This window comes from Artibeus jamaicensis, unplaced genomic scaffold, assembly GCF_021234435.1.
Source record: "Artibeus jamaicensis isolate MK-2021 breed Jamaican fruit bat unplaced genomic scaffold, CSHL_Jam_final scaffold_286, whole genome shotgun sequence".
NCBI classification, from domain to species: Eukaryota; Metazoa; Chordata; class Mammalia; order Chiroptera; family Phyllostomidae; genus Artibeus; species Artibeus jamaicensis.
This window is the reverse complement of record NW_026522034.1, coordinates 4,105,335-4,124,467: the sequence shown is the minus strand read 5'-3', so window position 1 is coordinate 4,124,467 and position 19,133 is coordinate 4,105,335. Positions and strand designations below refer to the sequence as shown.

At 47.1% G+C, this 19,133-nt stretch overlaps 1 pseudogene; it reads left to right on the top strand.

Moving 5' to 3' along the window:
• LOC119041302 (acyl-protein thioesterase 1-like) overlaps positions 1 to 19,133 on the top strand; it is an 84,716-nt pseudogene extending 65,583 nt beyond the window's left edge.

Here is a 19,133-nt window from a genome sequence, read left to right as displayed (position 1 = left end):
ATAATATACTAATTCTCTTTCCACCTTTATTAATCTTTGCTAATTTGTCATTGATATTGTGGTTGTTGTTGCATTTCTTCAATTTTTATTCCTAGATGTTCACTATTTTTTCATTTCAAATCTCATATTTTACTGTTCCCCTGTCCTACTTCATTTCATTTTCCTCCTTTCCTTTCTTTTTTAATTTTGTTTTGTCACTTTCTTAAGCTGGTTTCTAATCCTTGCGTTTATTATTTCTACTCCCTCTACCCTCACAAATCATTTTTCTTTCCTTTAGGCATCTTATAATCTCCCTTCTTTCTTATAATATTCTTATTCATTTTCCATCTTTATTAATCTTTGCTCATTGTCATGGATATTGCTGCAGTGGTTGTTTTTTTCAATTTTGTTCCTATTTTTTCACTTAAAAAATTCAAACCCAATATTATATTCTTCCCTTTTATCACTCATTTTCCCTCACTCCCTCTTTTTTTATTTACACTGTAAATTTTATTACCTCCCTTTATTCACTAGGTTTCTATTCCCTACCTTTTAAAAAAGATTCAGTTACTTATTTTAGAGAGAGTGGATGCAAGTGAGGAAGAGAAACATCAGTGTGTGGTTGCCTCTCATGTGCCCCCTAGTGGGGACCTGGCTCACAACCCAGGAATGTGCCCTGATGGGGAATTGAACCAGCAACCCTTTGGTTTGCAGGTACTCAATCCACTGAGCCACACCAGCCAGGGCCAGACAAAGTTTTAATCTCCAAAATATATAAAGAACTCATACAACTGAACATAATGAAGAAAAGCAATCCAAATAATAAATGGGCAAAGGACCTGAATAGACACTTCTCCAAGGTAGATATTCAGATGGCCTATAGACGTATGAAAAAATACTCAACATTGTTACTGAACAGCAGGTGGGATCCTGCTGCCCACCACCAATCTTTAGGCAAAATTCCAGAGGCAAAGTTTTGGTGATAAAGGAAAGAAGTCTTTATTCAAAAGTTTCACAACTTTGGAGTAACAGCTTTCCACCTGCTGTTACTTAGACCTATCAATTAGTCACTTAAGCCTATCAATGAAGGCTAAACCCTTTAACTCTTTAGTTACATATTTTATTACTTAAACCTATCAATTATGGCTAAACTCTTTTACACTGAGTTCCCCTATCATTCTCCTTGTTAGTTTTTTTTAAGACTTTATTTACTTATTTATTTTTAGAGAGAGGCAAAGGGAGGGAGAAAGAGAGGGAAAGAAACATCAATGTGTGGTTACCTCTCACATACCCCCTACTGGGGACCTGGCCCACAACCCAGGCAGGTTCCCTGACTGGGAACCCAACCTGCGACTCTTTAGTTCACAGGTCAGCACTCAATCCACTGAACCACACCAACCAGGGCTCCCCTGTTAGTTTTTAACTATCACATTTGTATAGGGTTAGTTTACAAACTAACACAACATAAGATACAAAAGCTACACAATTTTGGGAGAATGGCAGGCTTCTGCCTCATTGCTCATCTCCACTAGAATACCCAAAGAAGAATGACTGTGCCAGCATAGCCTGATCCTAGGCTATATTCTGTCTGTTGGGGAAGGCAGGCAGCTGCTGCACAACCACCCAGGTATCCTCGAGAAAGAAAACAGAACCAGAGAGCCAGCCTGACTAAGAGCGCAAGAGCCCTTCTTTTAATTCAAATCTCTGGCCCATAATTCCATGTGCTGTGGAGGCACTTGGCTTCTCAGCCAATCCTGTTCTAGACTGTTTACCATTGCCTCCGGCAACCTCCTCCTTTATCCCCTCCCTACTCCTCCTCAGTGATCTGATCAGATCTCTTAGTATCACCACTGTGGAAAACAGTATGGAATTTCCTCAAAAATTAAAAATGGAGCTGCCTTTTGACCCAGTGATTCCACTGCTGGGAATATATTCTAAGAATCCTAAGGCACCAATTCAAAAGAACTTATGCACCTCTTATGTTCATAGCAGCACCATTTATAGTAGCCAAGTACTGGAGACAGCCTAAATTCCCATTAGTAGATGAGTGGATTAAAAAAAAAACTGTGGTACACTTACACAATGGAATACTATGCAGCAGAAAGAAAGAAGGAATTCCTACCTTTTTGGGACAGCATGGTTGGAAATGGAGACTATTATCCTAAGTGAAATAAACCAGTCAGTGAAGGACAAACACCATATGACCTCACTTAGATGAGGAATCTAATGAACAAAATAAACTAATGAGCAAAATAGAACCAGAGACATGGAAACATGTGACAGACAGACAGCTGCCAGAAGGGAGGGTGGAGGGGATAAGAGGGGAAGAAGGGGAGGGATCAAAGAACATGTATGAATGACCCACAGACATGGACAATGTTGTAGGGATTGACTGTGGGAGTAGGGGTTGAGCTGGGCAGCAGGGGACAAAGGGGAAAAAATTGGGACTATAATAGAATAATAATTTTTTAAAGTTTATATAATAGGAAAAAAGGCAAGAGAAAGGACTGGGAGCTTCTGTGAGTCACCTCTTCATCTGGAGATGGACATACCCTGAGTGGGAACAGTCTGCCCTTTTTCTCCCAAGGTCACAGGACTGGGAAGTGAGAGGACATCTCAGGAGTGCAGATCCTGCATGCCTGACTCCTCCCCAGTACTCCAAGCTCATCCTAAGTCTTTTTAGTTCCAGGGATCTCTCCTTGACTTTCTCACCTTACTGGATCTCTTCTCTGAATTAATTTACCCCAAGAGCTGGCAGAACCATCCCAGACAGCCTGGGAGCACACCGTGTACTGTTTGCTCTTCACCTGCTCCCACATATGAAGCTGCACCCCAGCCAGAACGTGAATTCCTTGAGACAAGACCAACTTGTCCTTTACTTGCCTCTTCCATTCTCTCCCTCTTTTGCTCCTACCCAATGGAGCTCCACACAAGGCTAGGATCTCAAGGTGTTCTGGAGGGCATGTTAGCCAGGGGATGACTTCGGCTTTGATTTTCCTCCCAGGACTCCATCCTGGGCTCGTTTTCCGTCTGGCACAGAGAGCAGTGGGGCATATTCAAATTTCAAGTTTCCTTTCAGAACTCCTTGGCCCAGTTTCCTTCCCTTTCTCCCATAATCTGTAAGGCCATCGCCCCTGGGAAATCTCATGCATGGTCGTATTATACCTGGACCTCTCTGTCTACCCTGGAGGTGGCCTTTCCCAGCAACCTCCCCCACTGGTATCACTGAGAAACCTTGTCATGGGTGCTGTGTGTCCAAAAAACCCCCCACAAGACTTATTCTCCCAGCTTCTGGGAAGCAGTTGTCTGACAACCCTCATCCATCCACTCTCTGGGAATTGCCTCAGCTGAGAAAAGCATCCTTATCCAAGGATACATCCTCTTCCATGAGCAGTCAACACTCAGGGACAGGTCACTGACAGGGTACAAAGGCCCAGCTCCCTCACCCCAACTCAAGACAACACTGAAGGGTCACCCTGGCTCCAGAGCTCCTGCAGAATCAGCTGAAGCTTCACTGAGACCATATCACATTCGAATTCCTCCCTCTGCCCAATCCTGCTCCCTTCCCTCCCCTACAATCCTTGTTCCAAGGACCACTCCCCAAGAAGTCTTCCGCATACCAATCATCTCAGTCTACTTCCAGGTGAACCTGACCTGTGATAGCTCTAAAGTCTTGGCCCAATTGTATTACACTTCCTGCTGACTCCCCTGCCCACTGCCTGACTACATGAGCCCAGGCCCACCAAGGCAGAGCGGCGCTGTCCCACAAATCGCTTTCTTCCAAACCTCCTAAAAGACTGTTTACTTTCTGTGATAGTCCTCAGCCTTGCTTCTACAGAAGCAGGCCTTCCCTGGTGTTCCTTGGGTGTGCTGGCATAGTAATATGGGTTTTGAAGGCAAGCAGATGAGGGTTTGGGCCCCAGCTCCTTCACTAACCAGCTCTGTGACCTTGGGCAAGATACCTAATCCCTTTAACCATTGTTACCATATTTGGAAGCAGAAATGATAATAAAAACACCACAGGACTGTTGTAGGAGTAAATGATATCACATAATGAAAAATATTTAGCACAATGCCTAACATCTAAATATGGCTCAACAAATATGAATTAATTCCCTTCCCTTCTTCTTTTGGGTCTGGGGGCACTTTCCAACTAATTACCTATTACTATTTTTAAGTTGACCCAGTATTGAGCACTATAGCACAGATGTGGTGTAAGTCTATAAAACAGCTTCATGTGATGGAGCGGGAAGGTGAGGTGGTGGTCATTCCGATGGGGGGCTCAAACGTTGGAAAAATTTTAGTTCAGGTAGTAGCTAATAAGCTTAGTAATCGATATATATCTATATCTATATATATATATATATATATATATATAGTTTCAGGAACTGAAGTAAACCAAACTTGGTGGAGGAAAAGCCCCTACAAGGGCAGGGAAATACCCTTTGCAAAGACTTCCAGGGGCAGTAGAGCCAGAGGGCCAGGGTGCTGGATATTATTGGGAACATACTTCATGTTCTACATCAAGTCTGTTAAACTGGAAAAACTGAAATAACCAGAATATATTCCTTTAGAATGGATGAAGACGTGCACTAGGCTTTTGAGTCCCTGCAGGTGAACCTGGCTTCTGCACCAGCCTAGGGGCTTCCAAACCTTCTGAAGGCCTCGACCCACCTTGACTCCAGGAGACCATAAGCAGTCCCATCTCAGCAGGTCTCAAGCAATCAAGATGGTACCTGAGCCATTGTCATCCAGGGAGAAATGCCCACCTCCCAGGGCACAGATGAAAGAATGCTGCCACTTGTTATGTGATTAACTTTTCCCTGAATTCTAATCCCCTTACCCACACTTTTCTTCTCCTTATAAAAAGGGTTGGTTGAAAATGAAATTTAAGATGGTCCACTAGGGTACACACCTGCTGTCTTCTCAGATCACCGGCCATCTGAATGAAGCACCCATAAAGATTCAACCCTGTCTCTGCTTATTGGGTCTGGGAGGTGACAGGCAGCACGAACACTGGTTTTTCCTGTTTCATATTCTGGAGACTCCACACCAAAACAAACTTTGGGACTCTCCAGTAAATCTGTGTATTTGACCAGGATTCCCATCGGCTGCCTGGAGGGCCCTGGCGTGTGGAATTGGAGACCCACCACTAGCTGCTGCCAAGTGATTTCACCTGGAGACTCTTCTCCTCCAACTCTCAGCACCTCCCGTCGTCTGCACACTTGATGAAATCACTGTGCTTTCTGGTTGAGGTTACAATCCCAGGTCACAATTTAGTTCATCAGGAATTAAGGTGTAAACCTTCTGGTTTACAGAGCTGTGTCTGGTAAAATGGCGTTTTTTTGGTTTGGGAAACAGCTTTTGGGGGTAAATTTTGGCTGATTGGTTGACCTATGCTGATAAACTTATAACTAAAAAGAAAGTGGTTTTTATTGTAATACTGTTTGGCCTATGTATTGTATAATCTAGACTCAGAATGGTGTTGGCTGCTGAATGGGTCTTTAAAGTACTGTATTATATTTTAACTAGAGTTACTTTGTCAAAGATCTGGGAAGTGGGGCAAAATGCCTTAATTAGAAACTTTCATAAGTTTATATAATCGGGATGCAGGATTAAAAGGAACTAGATTAATGGTCCAGAGAAAAGGGAATTTGCTACCTTTCACATAACAAGCTCAGAGGAGAGGGCCCAGGAAGATCTGGATATGATGGCTGCTGTGAGCGTGGTCAGGGTACCCAGGCCCCTTCAGCCCTGGGGGACCTTCCTCCTTACTCGGCTGAGGGAACTGGGGAAAGTGACCCTGAACTGGTCCCAGTTGTCTTGAACCTGTCGGGGAACTAAATTCAGTGGCAGAAGAGCCCCTACCAGGGCGGGGCAATACTCTGTGAAAACTTCCAGGGGGAGTAGGGCCAGAGGGCCAGCTCACTCGATGTTATTGGGAACATACTCCACTTTCTACATAAAATCTGTTAAACTGGAAAAACTGAAAGGACCAGAGTATATATCCCTTTAGAATGGACGAAGGAGTGCACCAGGCTCTTGAGTCCCTGAAGCTGCACCTGGCTTCTGCACCAGCCCAGGGGCTTCCAAACCTACTAAAGGCCTCTCAGTTCATGAAAGGCAGGGCATTGCCCTAGGAGTCCTCACCCAAATGCTTAGTGACATGCTACAATCTATCACTTACTTGTCAAGGAAAACTAGATCACACTGTCCAGCGGTGGCCAGCCTGCCTGAGAGCTGTGGCAGCCACCTGTGAGCTCTTACAGGGCTGAAAATTTTCCCTGGGACAGCCTATCACCGTTTATGCACCCCAGCAAGTGTTGAGCCTGCTGGAGCAAGAGGGAAATTTGTGGCTCACTGCTGGAAGAAGGGGCGGGTACCAAGCCATTCTTCTTGACAATCCCAATGTCTCCCTCAAAACTGTAAGTTAAATCCTGCCTCTCTTCTCCCAGAGTCTGACTTGGCTGCACTAATACGTGACTGTGCTGAGATAACTGATGAAGTGTATTCTATTAGAATTAATTTACAGGACTATCCTCCTGAAGAGGCAGACTGGACTGTCCATGCAGATGGAAGCCCTTATATGGACAAAGGAAACAGAAAACCTGGGTATGCAGTTGTGAATCTTGAAGGAGTGAAGGTCAAGGCTTTGCTGCCAGGAACCTCTGCTCAGAAAGCTGAACTGATTGCATTGACGAGGGCACTGGAATTGTCGCATGAAAAGAGAGTGAATGTGTACATCAACTCAAGGTAAGCTTTCCTAATTTTTCAACCACATGGTTCCATCTGGAAGTAAAAAAGAACTGTTAACTTTCAATTTAAAAAACAAGAGAATAAGCATGCAGCAGAATTTTTTTAATTGTTCGAGGCTGTTCAAGTACCTTTACAGATGGCAGTAATGCACTGCCCGGGGCACCAGAAAGAGGACGCTGAGGTGACTAGAGGAAACTGGCTGATGGAGCAGTGAAAGAGGCTGCTAAAGGGACGTTTATAAATGCCTTTGGTGCCTGTTACAGACTTGTCACAATTTGACCCTGAGTATTTGACCGCAGACTTAGAGAAAGCTGAGAGTTGAAGTTTTGGTGAAGAAGGACCTGACAGTGGATGGGGAAAGAATAAGAAAGGAGTTATACTGCCTCCTGAACATTTAGTAGAGCCAGTCATGAAGCATGTGCGTGAGGCCACTCACTATGGAAGAGACTCATTAACCACCTATGTCAAACCATGGCTCACAGGTTCTGGAATTTCTGAAGCCATATGAAAAATAATTGTTAGATGTGTTTTGTGCCAGAACAATCCCAAGACAGATCTCTATCCAAAGAAAGAAGGGGAACAATACCAATGACAGAGCCCACTTGAGGACTGGAAAATAGAATTTACCCAGATGCCAAGAGTCTGAGGGAGGAAATATTTGTTCATCTTTGTTGACACTTTTCAGGATGGGTAAGAGCCTATCCCACTAGAATGGAGAAATCCTCGAGGTAGTGAAAAGCTCACTGAAGGAAATAATTACTCGCTTTGGCCTACCCAGCAGCATCCAGAGCGATAATAGAGCTGCTTTTGTTTCAGAAATTACACAGGTTAGTAGACTTTTAGGAATCAAGTGGAGACTCCACATGGCATGGAGACCTCAGGCCTCCGGGAAGGTAGACAAGATGAACCACACCTTGAAGAAAAATATAGCCAAGCTGTGTCAGGAAACTCGTCTCCATTGGGATCGAGCTTTGCCTATTGCCCTGCTCAGAATGAGGGTGGCTCCTAGAAGTGGGATTCAGTTGAGTCTTATGAAACTGTGAATGAGTGACCATTTCAGACTATAATGGGGGGGGGCGGGGCAGGAAGAGATTTGTATCTAGACCAAGAAGTGAAGGTAAAGAAAATGTACAACATTTAAGTCAGACCTTAGTTGTAATTAATGACCTTGCCTGTAACAGAGATGTCTCCTACAGGTTCGCTCCATTCCTTTGAGCCTACAGATAAGGCGCTCCTCAAGACTTGGACAATAGCATCTCCCGAAAGCCAACCAGAAGAAAAGTGGACTGGACCTTGGGATATACTCCTCACCAGTCCCACTGCAGTGAAGTTGGCAGAAATAAAACCTTGGATTCATCATACTAAAGAAATCAGCACACCCTGGCTGCTGTAGCTCATTGGATTGAGCGCGAGCTGTGAACCAAAGGGTTGCTAGTTCAATTCCCAGTCAGGGCACATGCCTGGGTTGTGAGCCAGGTCCCCACTAGGGGGCACATGAGAGGCAACCACACATTGATGTTTCTCTCCCTCTCTGTCTCCCTCCCTTTCCCTTTCTCTAAAAATAAATAAAATCTTTTTTAAAAAATCACCAGAACAACAATGGACCACTGAACCTCAAGAGGACCTGAAAGTCGTCTTTTGAAAACAATGACTGACATTCTTTTCATTATTTTTTGTTTAAACTCATGTTATGAAGAACTTGTTCCTTTCAAATTAGATGAAAATATTTGGGTATGTGTAGCAAAATTGTTCTAAACCTCTCTGACTTTTCTTTTGCAGGAGGAACTTATGTTGAACAAGCATTCACTACATGTCTTATAGGTGTTTGTACTCCCCTAGAAAGCCTTTGAAATTACACTGTTTCAGCATATCAATAAGAAAATAACCTACTCTGATAAATATAATTGGGAGCCTGTGGTAACTCTAAAAAACAGGGAAATGCTTTTCCTTAAAAGTCACTAATGTGGCCCCAGCTGGAGAGCACGCAACTCCTGTGAACTGTGCTAAATTTGTGCTTTATCACAGCTTGTTGTTGCACACACTACACCCCCTTACGTGGATCTGCAATTAAATGTTCCCTAAGCCCCCTACCAGATGGTCTAATGCTAAGATATGTGCTCAACTTCCACATGAAACAGATCTCATAGAAATAAGATAGTTTAAATTAACAGTGGGGGAATAATGGGGGACTCAAATGTTGGGAAAATTTTAGTTTCAGGTAATTGCTAATAAGCTTAGTAATCAATGTATGTAAAAAAACTATTGTTTCAGGAACTGAAGGTATGACCCACCCTGACTTTAGGAGACCATAAGCAGTTCCACCTTTGTGCCCCGGCAGGTCACAAGCAATCAAGGTGGTATCTGAGCCGTCATCCTCCTGGGAGAGATGCCCACCCCCCAGGGCACAGATGAAAGAATGCTGCAGCTTTTTATGTGAGTAACTTTTTCCCTGAATTCTAATCCTCTTACCCACACTTTCCTTCTCCTTATAAAAAGGGTTAGTTGAAAATGGAATTTAAGATAGTTTGTTAGGGTACAAACCCACTGTCTTCTCAGATCATGGACCAAATAAATAAAGCGCCCATAAAGAGTCAATCCCTGTCTCTGCTTATTGGGTCTGGGAGGTGACAGGCAGCATGAACACTGGCTTTTCTGGCTTCAATTAAACTCAGTTCTTCTTGTATGCTAGTCTTGATTTTCACGCTGTTGAAAAATTATTGACATCTAACAAAAATTTCCCATGGCATGAGGAATAGCAGGTGTTTTCATTTTACCTTAAGGGGAAATGGGACACAACAAGACATCCTCTTACACACAGCTGGCCCAGAGGCTCTGCCCCCTTAAGACACAGGACCAGCCCTTCTTTCTAAGCAATAGAGGACTGGATTGAAGCGGAGGTGATACCTTAAATTATGGCTGCTTGGGACACACAAGTGGAAGAGAGCACATGAACAGACAAGTTAGCCTGCACCAGCACTGTCTCTTCTCCAAATGCAGTGATCACACACTCCCCTCCACCATCCTCCTGCTCCCAGGAGCAGGAAAGGCCCTGAGTTCTCCAGGGTGGGCACTGTCTCCTCAGAGCAGCAGCCCTGGGCTGGACTGGATGTGCAGGGGTGGAGCTGGACATGGTGTGGGAGCCTGGGACAGGAAGCCATGCACCCGGTACACATTCCAGCTCCAGCTGGGGCTCTTCTGACAACCTTGGCCCAGCACGTGCCGTCCTCAGTGACACACGCACTGGGCTTGGAGAATGCTGAATTCAGCCCCAATTAAGGGGCCATCTCAGGGCAGGCTGCCAGCACCAGCAGCAACTTCTATTTTGGGCCTTGGTGAAGACACTGTCTTCTCTCTCTCTCTCTCTCCTCCATTTCTGCTGTTTTATTTTCTCTCCTCTTGCTTCTCCATTTCCATTATCTTTAGGTTTTTCTCCCTGAGTGTGCGTGTCTTTTCATCTCTCAGTTTCTCTGTCCCCCTGTCACCCCTATATCTTACTGTGGATCTCTCTTTTCAAACCAACTGGACAACCTCTCTCGCCACACCTGGACCAGGCCCTGGCTGTGCTCTGAGAAGTCAATGCAGGCCCCTACCTTCAGGAGCTCTGGGTGTGTCTGCCTTCCTCCCCACCCCTCTTCTCTTGACCATCCCAGCTCCTCCTGCCCAGGAACTCCAGGGCTTGCTTCTGCAGGCCAGGGAGAGAATCACTTTCCAGACGCCCCGTGGTTAACACGCAGTTTCTATGTCCCCAGGCTCCCAGTCCTGCCATTAGAGGTTGAGGACTTTAACTCTCTTTCCCTAAGTTTCCATTTCCAGCTGTGGAGGGGGTAGCTGGGGGCACACACACGCAGGCACGCACGCACACGCACACAAAAACCAGCAACAGGCATTTTCCAAAAGGGTCTGTGGCAGCAAAGACTTCAGGATGCCCAAGAGGCTCAAGACCATGCTGCCTCACCATCCTGAGTCCAGGAGACCTGGCCTGAGGCCTGCAGTGCAGGCTGGTTTGGTCTCCCTGGGTCAGGCCAGTCGGACATGCCCTTTGTCAATCAATGGTGCAGAATTCATACGAGTCTCTTCTCCTTCCAGAGGAGAGGGCCTCCTGAAGGACCCACGGCCAACACCATGCCGGATTTATGAAGGTTCTTATTCTCATCGTCTTAGTCTCCCAAATATTCACATCCTGCTCAGCCCAACTCACTTCTCTCCATCCTGATCACTCAGCCTCCTGCCCCAGTTCCCACAGCACTGCTTCCTCCCCAATTCCCACAGCCCTGGCAGACTATCTGGGCTCTCAGTACTGATCTCTCCCAACCCGGAACTCGCTGACTTTATACCTGACCTGTGTTCTTTGGCACAGAGTGGAATAGGGTGTTTAATGGAAACTGCCTGTGAGCTCTCCAAATTCCCTCCCCTCCACCCTTTGGAGGCTTCCCGCCTCCAAAGGGATCCAATTCCCGCCCTTTGGAGGCTTCCCTGAATATGAGGACTAGGGGTTACGTGGTAACCTACATACATTATTGAATTAATAATTTTTTAAAAATTAATAGTTTCTATATTTTAGGCAGTATTAGACATTTTTCAGATATCGGACATTTTTCACCTTATCGGACTTATAGATCAGTCTTTCGAGGCATATTGGCCCTACTTTAGAGTTGAAGGACCTGAAGCCCAAATGGTTTCACAAAGTCAAACGATAGGAACTCATGTCTCCTGATTGTGCAGCCAGAGTTGGTACTGAACCCCAGCTTCTGTCTGTAAATAAAAGAAGAAAACGCTTATACAGAGGACTACTCTTCCCCAGGGGATTCTGAGTTTGGGATCTAGGGGCCCTCACTTCCCTCAGCGGCTGCTCGAGAGCTGGGTCTAGCTCTTCAAGACAGACAGGCCACACTGCCAGCATGCTGAACCAGACGGGGGCCTGGCAAGCTCTTGGCAAAGAGAGAAGCCTTTGCTCTGGGCTGGAGTAGACACAGCTCGTGACAATTCTCAAAGGGGACTCGGGGGCAAGAGGACACCTTGCGGGGAGGAAGGCATGCTTCGTGAGCCAATGTCAGCCAGAAGCTCAGAGGTGAAGACACCAAAGACATCCAGGTGGCGGGTGGAACTAAGACTTCCACTCCTGGTGTGAAATAGGAGGTCGGTGGCAAGGCCGTCTTTGAAGCTCCTCAGGGCAGGGACATGAGACTCAGAGCCTCCCTGGTGATCAGTCAGGCCCTTTGAGCCTGTGACATGAGTGGGTTTTCTGAAGCAAGCTTTGGAACTACGGGGGAGAGTGCAGGTCTAGGAAGGCGCTTTGATGCTTCCTTTCTTCAGTGGCTTTTTCAAGATTCCTCAGCTCTTTATCAAGTAGCACTGTTGTGTGAAGATGTGCCAGATGAAGATGAAGCGGGTAGTAGGAGGGGCTGTGCCAGGCTACTCAGAGGGAAGAGAGCCCTGCCCTGGTGCTGGGACCTCGGGGTTGTAGTCAGGGCCTTGAAGCCTATCTGCAGCCCAAACCCAGCCTAGGAGTCCACAGCCTTTGCCTCTGGGACACCCTGGCTTCTAAGTAACCCTGGCCTATGTCTCACTGGCTTCTAACCAGCAGTCTCCCAGCACCAGCCCTGTTTACCTCTAACCTCAAAGAACCACACCCCCCGCATCTCCAGCTCCCGAACCCTGGGTCCAAGATGTCTCTGCCTCAGAGGCCATGTCTTACAGGTCACCCAGTCCGGCAGATTTTAAATGCCTTTTCTAATCTACTCTGTCTTCTTTGGTTCTGCCACCTGTGCCTTGTTCAGACCTTCCCCATCTCCCCTTGGATTGTTGTCACACATGTCTGGTCTGCCCAAACCATGGCAGAGCCGTTTCTAACTTAGTGTCAATGCCTCTCTCATCCTTCACCCAAGACCCAAGGTACAAGGATATGGCCCCCCTCGACCTCTCCAGGTTCATCCACACTCTCCCCTAGGTATGGCCCCAGCCTCAGCTACACACAGCCATGACCGGAAACACACCTTTGCCCTTCCCACTGGCCCTAGGCCTCCACCTGCCTGAACGCAACAGTTCTCTCCTCTCCTTTCACTCATTTTCTAGACTCCATTTAAGCTTCGTCTTCTTTGGAAAGGCTTTCCTGGCTGTCAGGCTGGGCCAGTGCTCTTTCTGTGACCTGTGTTCTTTGTGTTCTGGTCCCTGCCACACTGGACTGTCACTGACAGTGGGACTGTCTCCTGGAGGACAGGAGCATGTCTGATTGACCTCTGAGCTCCACAGCCCAACATATAAAGATGACAAGGAACCAGGTGGCCCTTCACCATTTCCTACCACCTGGCTGAGGTGACAACATACACATCTACACAGAACAAGTTATGCTCATGCACACACACAGCCCCATCTATATCCACATATACACTACCACACTCTCATATGATACACCATTCACATATACTTCTCATGCACATTCACCCAATTACAAACATAAGGAACCATCTGAGCCTTCACGGGATCAAGCAGCTGTACTGAGTTGAGGGCTAAGTCAATAAGACAGGTTCCCTGAGAAAGCAGGACTGGAGCTAGGTCTTGGCAGCTGGCTCTGTGCCTGTCAACAGGAGTGGGTGTGGACCCTTGTGCCCAGGCTGGGTGGAAAATGACTGGTTGATCACTTTCACAACCCCAACACTTCACCCTCCCTGGGTCCATGCTGTTTATGTGTAACTGTACTTCTTTCCCCAACCTGCCCTGCTCTGCCCCTTGACTCCTGGCCAGGTATATGACTTGCCTTGGCCAATGGATGCCAGCAGACAAGACATGCGGCGAGCAGAGGTTTGTAATGAGCTTTTACCTTGGAGCCTGCTCCTTGTGTTCTGCTACGACCATGAGAACACACCTGAGCTAGCCTCCTGGAGGATGAGAGATTTGTGGAGCAGAGCCAGGCTGTCCTAGCCCCCAGCCAAGGACAAGGGGCTAAATGGCAATGGGAAAAAATGCAATAATAAATAAATAAAAATAATAAAAACATTAGGTCATAGCCTAGAAACTTTTATGGACACACAGCCTCACAGCCACTATAAACCTTTTGGGAAGGAGGTAAGGTAAAGGAAGAAAGTAAAATCCACCCCCTCTGCCCCTCCAATGTACCCCACTGTGGAGGTCCTGTAGTAATCTCTTTCATAGCTATCAGTCTATGGAGCTGTAGAATCTCCTGTGCAGTAAGTAGGTCCTACCTGGCCACAGAGGGAGCAGGGCTCATGTAACCTGAGATCCTGCAGAGCCTTAGCACAGGGGCCATACCCAGAAGCATCTGGGCAGTGGGCAATGAGTAGAGATGAATACACTCTCCAGCTATTGATTTTGAAATAAGGAGAAATCATACACCATATAAAAATCCAAACACCTATATTCAGTCCTTACCTTGCTCTGTAATACTTGGCATAGTCCTGTCCCTCCCTCCGCCTCAGTTTCCCCCTATATATAATTAGGGTTTGACCCCTCTCCCCACTGCCTGCCGATGCTGAGCATCTGTGAAGTTTGCCCATGTGTCCTGTCCCTGGCTGCCAGCCCTGGCCTGTCCCTCCCACCACTCCTCCTCGGCTCTGACTGTGTCAGAGCTTCCTGCCCGCTCACAAACCAGCCAAGCTTTCAGAGAGCGGTGGCTGCTGAGTTGGTCCAGCTTCTGACTGCCAGCCCCCTCCTCTTCCTAAAGTTGCCTCTGGAATTATTGAGGCCCTGGTGTTTCAAGTCACCTCTCCTGGAAGCTCTGCTGGGCAAGGCTGGGCCCCTGCCTGTTTGACCGGAAACGCCTACCCCCTCTTCAGGAAATTTACACACACGTGCACACACACACACATGCACATGTGCACACACAGCTTCTCTCCTGGCAGCTTCTCTACTGGACCAGTAGGAAGGAATGCTGACGCCTGGATTTCCATCGCTAGAGTCGGGTGAGAAGAAACAGAGGGAAAATGGGCCGGTGTAAAATTACACAGAGAGTGGAAGACCTGTCCACTTCAGCTTTCCAAAAACAGGGATGAGGGCTTTCAGAAGGCAGAGGGCCAGGCCGGCGCACCTTGGAGGGTGCAGCTTCCTGGATGCAGTGCAGGAAGGGAGGCAGGGGCCTCCGAGCTAGACTGCAGCCTCTAGCCAGTGTTGCTCTTGATCCAACCTCACCTTTATGCTGTTTGGAGCTGAGGAAGCTCCAGAGATGCTCAGATCATATTCGCCCTCTGAGTTTCAGGAAGGAACACGGGACAGGAGTTGATGGGATGTTTGTTGCTATGGCTGGGATGGCAGGGTGGAGGAAAGCCAGGCCTGTACTCATATCCACCCTGCTACCCAAGGCCTCCACATATCCCAGACCACGAGGGGTTGACCTGATGCAGTCTTCAGCTTTGCTTCTATGCTTTGCTCCTTTCTTGGCTGCCTCGGTCTGCAGAGAAGGCTGGCAGGAAGCATAGAAAAGCTGTGGGTAGCTGCTCCCTTGCTGCTCTGTTCCCATCCCACCATTCTCCTTCCTTCTGTGAAAGTCAGAGACAGAGACCAAGAGGCTGGAAGTCAGAACTTTAGGTTCTAGTCGGGCGTTTGCCCTTGGAAAACCCAGCTCTTCCTTTGGACATCTGAATACCTGGTTTTCTCTTCTGCAGGCAAGGGATAATTAAGCTCATTCTGTCGAATGGTCTCAGGGATGGGGAAGATCTTCTGAACCTAAGAGGCCCTCTGTACACACATGTTTCCATTTATCAAGCCCACAGAGTGGTCTCCGATGTGTGTTGGGCCTCATTGTGGGGGCCTCATGTTCCTCCTTTGCAGACTCTTTGCAGCCTAGGCTTTGGGGAGCATGACCTGGATGTGATTCCCCTCCTCTTCCCCATACTCCACTTCATGTTCCCCCAACCAGCCAGCAGTCAGGATAGGGCTGTTAGCTAGGCAGAGAAGGAAGTATTCTGAGCCTTCCCTTCAGAAGCTTCTCACCTGGGGTGTTGACAAGGTGAACATTAAGAGGTCTGAGTAAGGCTGAGTGTGAGCTTAGAATCTCCAAGAGGAGGAGGGTGGTGTGGGTCCTGAAGGAGGCCAGAGGGCTTCCTGGAGGAAGGGAGAGGCTTAAGCTGACCTTAAAGGATGCAGTGGCAGCTGCAGTGAGCATGGGCACGGCTGATCGAGGTTACACAGCCTGGAGACAGGACAACCAAACTCCAGGGAAGGAGCTTGTGACCATCCAGGACTAAGGAACAGACACCCACTCGTGCATAGGTGTTCAGCAGCAGGGCCTATGGTGGCTGGAGGGGAGCTCAAGCAGCGGAGGGATGGCACTGGTGCCACAGAGGTTTCCTTCTGTTCCTGCCACAGCAGCTTTTGCTCCAAAGGAGGGAGCACTAGGCTAATGAATGGATAACCCAGAACACACTCCTATGAGTGGCTCTCTGGTTTGCCCATGTGCCTGGCCAGAATCATCAGCCCTCAGAATCTCAAGGCGTCCAACTTTCTGTCAGGGTGAGAAGAGGCCAGAGAATTCTTCAAGATCCACAGATCATCCAGGTCTGCCAGGCAGGGCACCTCACACACACACACACACACACACACACACACACACACACACCACCTGAGCCATGGGGCTCCCCTGGAGGCAGAGTGGAGATTGTTACACCCCATTTAGAGATGAGAAAACCCAGTCTGAGGGAGGAGAAGGGGTTTGACCAGAACTGGATCCCAAGCCTTCTACTCCTCAGTTAAGTCAGCGTAGAAAAGCCAACCAGATAATCTGGGTCAGTGCAGACAACCAGATTACCTGGGGCTAAAGAACGCATTTTGAAATACAACTGGCCCTGTGGAGATGTGCGATGACCACGGTGTGTGAGTATAAGGCTGCCATGCTGGGTGCCGTGCTGGACACTTCATGGGGCCTCGTGCAGGACTCAAGTCCACCGTATGAGTGAATTATCCTCAGCCCCATGCCACAGATGGGTAAAGGAGAGTCCAAATCACCATGGAGGAAGGGCAGAGTCAGGGTCTGAAAACAAGTTTCTCTGAAGCCTAAGCTTTGTATCTTTCCAGCATCACCCGGCCACACCAGACACCTGTGTGCACTGTCAGGAAGGGCTGGGCTGAGCAGGAGTGGCCTGCAGGCAGCACCAGAGTGAGGTCCCCTGCCTGTCCCCACTCCAGTTTGGCTTCCTCATTGCTTCTCCCTGTGCTGGGGACCCCTGGAAACTGGCTCAGGGTGCAAGAGAACCAGCAACAGCATTAATCTCTCCTGTAACTGCTGCCTGCCTCTACTCATCTGCAACACCTCTCTGCACTGAGCACTCCTCGTACACAGACACATGCTTTACACACACCCTCCTATTCATCTTCAGAACAAAGCTTTCATTCCCATTTTGTAGATAAGGAAATGGACTCTCAGAGAAGTAAAGTAACTTGCCACTCTGTTTCCAAAAACCTGTACAGGCTACACTACCTACAGGTGTCAGGTGGAAGGAAAAACGTCTCTCCAACCTGACGTCTGCGTCTGCAGGAAGTGAGCCCCCCATCAGTGAAGCTTTTGTACTGTGTGCTGGGGCAAGGTCAGGAGCATAAAAATACTACTTACAGTCATTTTTTAAATTAACATTTAATTTATTAGGATAAATAAAAAACATTGAAAAAACCTAGCTTTTCCTAAGGATTAAGTTCCACTTACCAATCTTATTGTTCAATTTATAAGTATAATAAAAACGTGACTTTTCTGCAATTAAAATTTCATTAACTCAAGTTGAAAAAAACTCAACTCCCTTAACCAGTCAGTGGCACTTACAACTTAATTAAATTTGCTCAAACAATTTCAACTACATTTGAGCATTTAATATGTTTGATTTTCCTGAGTAACTTAAATGTCTACCTGAACAAGCAAAAACTCTCTACTTTGTACCTAAAAAACTGTTGTAAATTGAATAAATTAAATGTACAAATATAGCAACTTTCATGTTCTCTTAAATGTTGCAATCCTTTTGCAAAATTAGTCAAGTTCTTCCTTATCTTTCAACCTCAGATTACAGGCTTGTGGTTACTGCTAAAACAGAGTAAACACACTTCACTGTCCCTCTCCCACTGATTGCAAATAAAAACCCCAGAACAGACACAGACAGCACTAAGGACCCTTAAAAAATAGATAAATGCAGGTAGATTAAGGAGGGAAATAAACACTTAAAGAAGGACCAACATGACAGTGAATTTTCTGGGGTTTTTTTTCCTGTATCTTTCAGCTGGTACTGTCCAGGGTCTGAATCCTAGAACTGCGCAATGGGCACATATTGAACAAGCTCCGAGAGAAACCTCTCTTTCTGGCTGGAGGACTGGGCACAGGGACTGGGACCGTGGGGGCGTGGGTAGAATGTCGGGGGTTTTTTCTGTTGCTCCCCCGGGTTGCTGCATGCAAAGCCCCAACCATGAAGCTGTGCTCCCGCAGTGCTGCTGGCTTGAGTGGATTGAGCGCAGGCTGCGAACCAGAGGGTTACTCATTTGATTCCCAGTCAGGGCACATGCCTGGGAATGTTGTGGGCCGGTCCCCAGTGGGGGTGCATGAGAGGCAACCACACTTTGATGTTTCTCTCCCTCTCTATCTCCCTCCCTTCCCCTCTCTAAAAATAATTTTTTAAAAAAGAAATAAAATATTTTTAAAAAATAATACATCACGGACTCACCACTCGCACGGGCAATGGCAGGGTGCCCTTTCCGCCTCCAAGGTGATTGCAGCAGGCGCAGCCCAGGTGTGTGCAGCAATAATGTGGCAATAATGTGTCTGCCCAGCTTCCCGACATCGGGCCAACCTCCAAAGGCCACTGCTGCGGTGGCTTTCCTTCATAGATTGGGAGATTCAAGGCATGGATGGGTGGAAGCCTTTGCAGGTATCAGAAGTTCACATATCAAATATATCTGCCCGCTGCCCGCCCACACCACTTATGCCTGTAACATAAAATATGAACATGGCTATACCTTCTTGGCTTGATATTATTGGGCTTTCGCCAGAGGATGAACTTGGAATTAAACAGGAGCAGAAAATGTAAAAGCTTTGATAGAGCAAGAGATGAAGAATGGCATTCCTCCTGAGGGAGGAGCTTTATCTATACACCTTTCTTACCACAGAGCAGAAGCTGGCAGGTGCCACTGCGCTCGGCTGCTGGCCTCCACTGTGGGCTGCACTCCCACAGGGTCCTATCAGTGGTGTCCATAGGGACATTTCCATTCTTCAGTGCCAGGGAGATTATGACCCTTCAGTTCCCCTGATGTTTGGTTCTCTTACTGTGAAAAACCTAAAAACATTGGTAAATCCAGCCAATGTAACATTCAAAACCTATGAAGTCATGACGCATAGTTCATGTCAACAGGAAATGATGACGTGATGATATCAAGCCATTCATAAACTCCTACCTCCAGTTGATCGATGCCACTAA